The following is a 9,437-nucleotide window of genomic DNA, read 5'->3' on the forward strand; positions in this document are numbered from 1 at the left end:
TACATGTATTTCCAGCCTCCAAACAGTGGTGAATAGGAACAGACATCTGTTACACAAAACATCAAAAAGTTAATAACATTTGGTGATTGTCATTAGGCCAGAATTTATGCATCCACTGCTGTCCGCGCACATCTCAGCCGCTCATATCTGCCTTGAAAAAATGTCAATGTTGTCGTCGAACAACATATGTTGGAGCGTAGGCTATACCACCAGTTTTCAAGTCCATTCGTTCAATTGTCTGACTGGCGGTAATTATAATGGTTTAATAGCCTACAGTTGTCTTGACATTTTGTTTTCATTATTGTGATAGGCTCATCGGTACGGCGCACCCCAACTATTTATTTTGCCGGGATGCCATACCGGATCGTACTGCCTTACTTTCACCCCTGGAAGTGCTATAATTTGACCTTTCTGAATGGTCAATGCCATTTATATAAACGGTGGGAAGTTAGCTTAATGAAAGTAGCTGATGCGGTTACTAAAACAGCGATACCTCTTGAATGACAGTAGATATTTCTGTTCTGATTTCAGATTTGAATGGTAGACAAGTAGACTAAGATTTAATAACCTATTTTAGAAACACCCACTGTTTTGTTCACTTTCCCAACAAATTAGACTAATACTTGGAGCTTATGATATCTTAGTCTACTTGTCTGCTTTACAAATGAGCAATCAGATAGAGATATATTCTACCAATCAGGAGATACAGCTGTTTAACTATATATTTTATTCAGGTACCTCTCTTTTTATTAAACCTTTGTTTCCTCATATCTGTCAGAACATTAAAGTTTTTAAGAAATACAGATGTATCATTCAAATCAAGTGTTATTTGCATGTGGAAATGTCATGGGATGCATTTGCTCCATTGTTAACATTTGTTGGTGGCCCATACTTTCAGGGTATTCACAAATTAAGTGGCTTTAAGCATCCTCATCATAAGCTTCACAGACACTGCTGGCTTGCCTGCTTCTACATGCCATCACCCTACATCCTCCATTCCTAAAGCTGGTGACTTGAAGCATCATCGTCAAAAGCCCCACAAACCCTGCAGCCTGCTTCAACTTGCCATCACACTGCTTCCTCCATTCCAGAAGAGGGTGGCTTGAAGCATCATTATCAAACGCCACAAACCCTGCTGCCTGCTTCAACATGCCATCACACTGCTTCCTCCATTCCAGAAGAGGGTGGCTTGAAGCATCATTATCAAACGCCACAAACCCTGCTGATCCCAACTCTGTTTTACACCACATGAAGTGCAGCCTAGCAGGTACCCCTCCTTTGTTATAAAACCTTAGTTTCTTCATATCTCTCAGAACATTAAAGTATTTAAAGACTAAACAGAACCATGTGGGGATCTGGCCTTGAGCTTGGACCCCAAGATGCTGATGCAGCTTTAATTAGGGGTCCTTTCACCATTCTTAGCACATTTTTACTAAACAGTATGTTGTAAAAAGGATGTAGTACAATTAGTACATAGTATGTAGTTTTAGTAAGCAGTAGGCAAGACAGATTTTGGACACAGGCTCTGTAGTAGTCTAAAAACAGTTTGTGAAAGAACAGTCGTTGTGTTCCAAGATGGCCACTCCACTTAGGTCTATAACGGCCATTTACAATTTGTCAAATGTAATGTAACTCTGCAGGATTGTGGAACCCACCAACAGTAACTGGTACTACTATTAGGCCTACTTCTACCACACTGCACAACAAAGGAAAAACGCAGTGACTACTGATTTGGTCAAATCGTTGATCTGTTGTAATGGTCAGGTACAGTATGATATCTGATTAATGTCGTATTTAAATCAAATCATATTTTATTTGTCACATGTGCCGAATACAACAGGTGTAGACCTGCTAACTTACCAGCCATTAAGCAACAATGCAGAGTTTTTAAAATGTGCGTAATAAATTGAAGAGAAAATAGTAAAACAATAAAACAACAATACAAGGGGTACGGAGTCAATGTGCAGGGGTACAGGATACTCAAGGTAATTAAGGTAATATGTATATGGTTAAAGTGACTATGCATATATAATAAACAGAGTAGCAGCAGCAGCGTATGTGAGGCATGTGAGGGAATGTGTGTGTGTGTGTGTGTGTGTTGGGGTGTAGCACGTGGTTAGAGTCCAGGGAGTGTACATTGAGCCTGTGTAAGAGAATCAGTGCACATTGTTTTTATATATAAAATGAGGGGGTCAATAGTCAGAGTAGGCATTTGATGAAGTGTTCAGCATTCTAATAGCTTGGGGGTAGAAGCTGTTAAGGAGCCTTTCGGTCCTAGACGTGGCGCTCCGGTACCACTTGCCTTGCGGTAGCAGGGAGAACAGTCTGACTTGGGTGACTGGACTCTTTTTTGACAGATTTTTAGGGCCTTCCTCTGACACCGCCTGGTGTAGAGGTCCTGGATGGCAGGAAGCTTGGCCCCAGTGATGTACTGGGCCGTACACACTACCCTCTGTAGTGCCTTGCGGTCAGATGCAGAGCAGTTGCTGTACCAAGAGGTGATGCAACCAGTCAGGATGGTGTGGTTTTATGGCCAAAAATGCCACTGAGGAAGCACGGCATACGAATACTTCCACCGATGTCAGAACCCATCCTGATCACTGATGCTCCACTCCCCAGTATAGTGCCCTCTCCACCTGGAGTCCACAGGAAAGGAGGAGAGAAGACAATGGGGGAAGAAGTAAACCTTGTCCGAGCCACAACGGCCCACAGGGGCAGGAGCCCGTATCCCTTTTCTATAGAGTGAGGTAGCCTGATATGGCAAGAATTGAACACTTAACATAACAGGCCTGAGCTTCTTCCTGGTATCCTATTACTATGGACATAACCTGTGTTGTTATTACATCAGCACAGTCATAATGTTATTACATGTTACAACCATGTTATTACCATGTTATAAGCACTATAATGCCACACCTGAGCTGCCACCTGGGGGATAGCCTCAGCCCCCCCTTCAGCAGGACCACGGGAGTAGTGTCCCCCACGGAGAGCACCCCTCGCCGGGACACCAGACCTGCAGTGTTAGGTATGCCTGGAGGACAAAGAGAGAGGGGGGTGGAACATTTTAACTATGATAATAATTCATGAAAATGAATACCAATATTTGGATAGTGAAATTACTTGAGCCTGTTATGTTTGTGCACTAAGCTGGCAGACCATACAGACATTCAGACTAAGTAATAAGTATATTTGAATAGGGACAGATGAACTTCACTGATACGTATCTAGTGCAAACATTAAAATATATATATTTATTTAATGGTGTTGAGACAGGGAAAGTTGTTGAAGGTTGAGAGCTGTTGTGGTGAGACTATAGGTCTATAGTACAGGATCTGGGTGCATGTGTATGTAGGGTAGGTTTACCTATAGCAGGGTTTCCCAATCCTGTATACACATTTAGCTTTTGCCCAAGTACTAACACGCCTGATTCCACTAATTAAGGGTGAGTTGATGAGTGGAATCAAGTGTGTTAGTGCTATGGTGGGGGAGGGGAGGGAAGAGGGAGTTGGGCCTCTCTCTTCTTCTACCTCTCTGTTATAAACCAGAAACAAGGAGCCAGTGAGATGTCTCACTTCCTCTTCCATCTCTGATCTAACTCCAGGCCATGCAATGTGAATGTGTTATGGTTCTATGATCCATGTTTCAATATGCTTTGTGTTGTAGTCACGACAGACAAATATATATAGTTAAGCAAACTTTACTAGGCATTTTGTCAACCAGCACATTAATCAAGTAAGTAACAACTGGTTTCCTGTGTAACATCAATATGAGTAACATCAATATTGCTACATGTTCTCTTTTTTATTTTTTTTACAACAAAGGCAGACTCCACCTAACTTTGGCTTGTCGTCCATGTCTGCAATAAACTGGAATGTGAACTGAATGTTTGTTTACTGTCTCTGACTGTCCATTAATTATTCTTCTTTTTTACCTTCACACATATTCTTTCAGGTGTATAGGTCCTACCACACCTTGTGTGGGGAGTGTTGATTACATCGGGAGGTGCTTGACCTGAGATGTTTGGATCTTCTTGTTGAGATGCAGCGTTCACCTCTAGGTTGTGTTCAGCACCCTGCTGGGCATCAGCTGGTGCTCTGTTTACTGGCTCTGTGCCAGGCTCCTCAACAGTGGGGAAATCCTCCTCTATGTCTCTGCTCTTCCTCAGGTGTCGCCTGTTCCTCCTGAAGACTTGTCCCTGTTCTGTCTTCACCTCGTAGGACCTTTGCTCCACAGGTCTGACTACTGTGGCCCTCTGCCACCACTGTTTCTGTCCTGTGAGTGGCTGAACTCTCACCCTGTCCTCTCATTGCGCATCTGTGAGATCCTTTGCAGAGGTGTCGTAGTACTTTGCCTGTTTCTGTTGTCTTTCTTTGAACTTCTCCAGCTGACAGTTTGCCATCCCCGGTCTCAGAAGATTTTCACTCATTATAAGTAGTGTCTTCCCATGAGCACCATTGCAGGGCTGCTGTATGTTCCTTGTGACGGGGTATATCTTTGATCCAGCATGGCCAGGTATGGGTCAGCATGCTCTCTTTGCTTTTGATATCAATCTTTTGGCTGTTTTCACTGCCAAATCCACTTTCCAATTACTTTGCGGGTATCCTGGAGACTATGTTTTGTGTGTAAGGGAAGACCCCCTCCAAATGGACAAAAATGAATGGGAACATATTGGCACTGTACGAATCATACACACGATGTACAATACCACTCATTTGGACGCCGTTTCATCCAAATCATATTGCAAATGTCAAGTGTCACACCGCAAAAATCCAATAGATGGCGAGCGCACTCCACTGTACCTTTTTCATATTGCAAATGTAACACAAGTCAAGTCCCAAGAGTCAAATTTTGAAAAAGTGATAAAAAAAATAAAAACAATTACCACTCCCTTAATTAGTGCTTTCTGGACCATTTTTCGAAATTCTTTTGATTTGTTTGTCAATTACACATGTATAAGAGCTGTATGAACATACTTTTGACATATTTTATTGACATAATTTTTTTTTATTTTTTTTATTGTTATCAATTACAAATAAAAAGAACACAACACATTTATATACAGACAGTGTAAAATATAAGACGAAACTAAGAAAATACTATTCTTTTGGCAAAAATGAGACATCCGAATCCTAAAAAATTCTCAAAGTAAAACATTTGGAATATGATTTCATAGGAAGTCAAAAGTGACATTTTTTCTTTTTTTTTTTGCCAAATGCCATAAGATATGTCCAAATGAAATATCCACATTTTTTTTTGTCAATTATACATCTATGAAAGTATTGAATGTGCCAAATTACAGCAAATATCCAATAGATGGCGAGCGCGCTCCACCGTGAATTTTCTTATTGCAAATGTAACACAAGTCAAGACCCAATAGTCAAATTTTGAAGAAAAGTTTTTTTTTTCCGAAAACGTAGCACCCCCTTAAAAAAGTGCTTTCTGGACCATTTTTTGAAATTCTTCCGATTTTTATTTTTTTGTCAATTACACATGTATAAGAACCGTATGAACATACTTTTGACATATTTTATTGACATCATTTATTTATTTTTATTTTGCTTGTACATAAGGCATATGTTTTGTCCATTTGCAATATGATTTCATAGGCAGACAAAATTCGAAGTCAAAAGTCACTTTTTTTCCCTTTTTTTTTGCCAAATGCCATAAGAAATGTCCAACTGCAACATGAAAGTATTGAATGTGCCAAATCAGGATGTTTGTCCATTTGCCATGTACGATCATAGGAAGATGGTTTCCAAACCCAAAAGTCAGTGAACCATGTCCAAATGGCATTTATACTGCCCAAATGATATATAGCCCTATGTTAATAACCTCTTACATCTAGATGTTCTGCTAGCGGAACGCCTCACCAATATCCAATGATAGAGCGTGGCGCAAATTACAAACACCTCAAAAATCCCAAAACTTCAATTTTTCAAACATATTACTATTTTACACCATTTTAAAGACAAGACTCTCCTTTTTCTAACCACATTGTCCGATTTCAAAAAGGCTTTACCACGAAAGCAAAACATTAGATTATGTCAGGAGAGTACACAGCCAGAAATAATCACACACCCATTTTTCAAGCTAGCATATAATGTCACAAAAACCAAAACCACAGCTAAATGCAGCACTAACCTTTGATGATCTTCATCAGATGAAACTCCTAGGACATTATGTTATACAATACATGCATGTTTTGTTCAATCAAGTTCATATTTATATCAAAAACCAGCTTTTTACATTAGCATGTGACGTTCAGAACTAGCATACCCACCGAAAACTTCCGGTGAATTTACTAAATTACTCACGATAAACGTTCACAAAAACATAATTATTTAAAGAATTATAGATACAGAACTCCTTTATGCAATCGCAGTGTCCGATTTTAACTTGTTATGGATAGGGGGCAGTATTTCATGGTCGGATAAAAAACGTACCCGATTTAATCTGGTTATTACTCCTGCCCAGAAACTAGAATATGCATATACTTAGTAGCTTTGGATAGAAAACACTCCAAAGTTTCTAAAACTGTTTGAATGGTGTCTGTGAGTATAACAGAACTCAAATGGCAGGCCAAAACATGAGAAGATTCTATACAGGAAGTACCCTGTCTGACCATTTCTTGGCCTTCTTTGTCATCTCTATCAAAAATAGAGGATCTCTGCTGTAATGTGACACTTTCTAAGGCTCCCATAAGCTCTCAGAAGGCGCCAGAATGGAATGATGACTCTGCAGTCCCTGGGCGAAAAACAGTAGCGCATTTGGATAGTGGTCGATCTGAGAACAATGAGACGGGCGCGCGTGCATGTGAAGAGTCCATTTTACATTTTTAGTGTTTGAACGGATACGTCTCCCGGTCGGAATATTATCGCTATTTTACGAGAAAAATCGCATAAAAATTGATTTTAAACAGCGTTTGACATGCTTCGAAGTACGGTAATGGAATATTTTGATTTTTTTTTGTCACGATATGCGCCGGCGTGTCACCCTTCGGCTAGTGTCTTGAACGCAAGAAGAAACGCAGCTATTTGGATATTACTATGGATTATTTGGAACCAAAACAACACTGGGTGTTGAAGTAGAAGTCCTGGGAGTGCATTCTGATGAAGAACAGCAAAGGTAATCCAATTTTTCTTATAGTAAATCTGAGTTTGGTGAGTGGCAAACTTGGTGGGTGTCAAAATAGCTAGCCATGATGGCCGGGCTATCTACTCAGAATATTGCAAAATGTGCTTTCACTGAAAAGCTATTTTAAAATCGGACACCGCGATTGCATAAAGGAGTTCTGTATCTATAATTCTTAAAATAATTGTTATGTTTTTTTGCGCGCGCCCGTGTCATTGTTCTCAGATCGACCACTTTCCAAATGCACTGCAGTTTTTCGCCCAGGGACTTCAGAGTCATCATTCCCCGTTCTGGCGCCTTCTGAGAGCCTATGGGAGCCTTAGAAAATGTCACGTTACAGCAGAGATCCTCTATTTTCCATAAAGAGGCTATAGAAGGCCAAGAAATGGTCAGAGAGTGCACTTCCTGTATGGAATCTTCTCAGGTTTTGGCCTGCCATATGAGTTCTGTTATACTCACAGACACCATTCAAACAGTTTTAGAACTTTAGGGTATTTTCTATCCACATCTACTAATTATATGCATATTCTCGTTTCTGGGCAGCAGTAATAACCAGATTAAATCGGGTACGTTTTTTATCCGGCCGTGAAAATACTGCCCCTATCCTAAACAGGTTAAGCGTTAATGCCACACGATCAAGGTTAGGCTTGCACAGATCGGGAGGACCTCAGGAACGTTCCTGGGGTCGAATTGTGCTTCTAACCCTAACGGTTCTCTCGCTGTCACCCAAAAGCACCTGCAATTTAGGGCCAGGCTTCATTATGGGCCTACTTTTTTTCAAGGTCGCTGCGCTCAGACCGAGCGAGCTACGGTCAAGCGGGGCATCTCGTTGAACTCGGCACAGCCTAGAGATAATGGTAATGCCATTGCAGGCTCTGTGTGTCTTTAAGCACCGCACTGTGTCACTCCATCCTTGCTGTGTGTGTGTGTGAGAGCTTTTCTTTGACATCTGATGGGATAAATGACTGATTTACAGTTCATGAGGGTTTGCCTAGTCACACATATGAAGTTTTGGAAAGATCTGACCTTTTTAACCCTTCGAAACAGCCCCTATGACACCATTTTAAGGCACTTCTGGTTGACACAGGAAGCTGAAAGTGAACACATATCCTCCTTGGGTTAGGCTCTTATAGAATATTGAGTTTTAAGTCTTTACGCTAACTTCTTAAGGTATAGGGGCAGTATTTTCACGGCCAGATGAAAAACGTACCCAAATTAAACGGCCTACTACTCAGGCCCAGGAACTGGAATATGCATATTATTAGTAGATTTGGATAGAAAACACACTGAAGTTTCTAAAACTGTTTGAATGATGTCTGTGAGTATAACAGAACTCATATGGCAGGCAAAAACCTGAGAAGAATCTAACCAGGAAGTGATAATTCTGGTGCTTGGAGTCCTTTCAAGTCATTGCCAATCGAACACACAGTGAGTTAGGGTTCATTTTGCACTTCCTAAGGCTTCCACTAGATGTCAACAGTCTTTAGAACGTTGTTTTAGGATTCTATGGTGAAAAGAGAGCCAACAGGAAGGCTGGGAAGTTGGTGACCCATCAGTTCATTGGCACGCGTTCATGTGAGAAGACACCTGTGTTCCAAAATGTTTTTCAAGACACAGGAACGTCCGGTTGGATATTACTGAAGTTTCACGTTCTAAAGGCCCAAAAGATTGATGCTTTACAAAGTTTGACATGTTTGAACGAACGTGAATAGATTTCTTTCTTTACTTTTCTTTTCGGCGCGCTTCTTACATTTGGAGTAGCTGAACTGAACGCGGCGAACAACAAGGAGCTATTTGGACATATATTATGGATTTTATCGAACAAAACAACATTTATTGTGGACCTGGGATTCCTGGAAGTGCCTTCTGATGAAGATTATTTACCTGTTAGGGCTAGGGGGCAGTATTTACACGGCCGGATAAAAAATGTACCTGATTTTATCTGGTTACTACTCCTGCCCAGTAACTAGAATATGCATATAATTATTGGCTTTGGATAGAAAACACCCTAAAGTTTCTAAAACTGTTTGAATGGTGTCTGTGAGTATAACAGAACTCATATGGCAGGCAAAAACCTGAGAAGGTTTCATGCAGGAAGTGGCCTGTCTGACAAGGAGTCGTTCTTCTTGTCTCTGTTTATTGAAGAGTGGGGATCTTAGCTGTAACGTGACACTTCCTACGGCTCCAATAGGCTCTCAGAGCCCGGGAAAAAGCTGAACGATGACGAGGCAGCCCCAGGCTGAAACACATAATCGCCTTTGCCAAGTGGCCGATAAGAGGGCAAAGGAATTTGGCGCGTGCCCGAG

The sequence above is a fragment of the Salmo trutta genome, chromosome 5 (genome assembly GCF_901001165.1).
Source record: "Salmo trutta chromosome 5, fSalTru1.1, whole genome shotgun sequence".
NCBI classification, from domain to species: Eukaryota; Metazoa; Chordata; class Actinopteri; order Salmoniformes; family Salmonidae; genus Salmo; species Salmo trutta.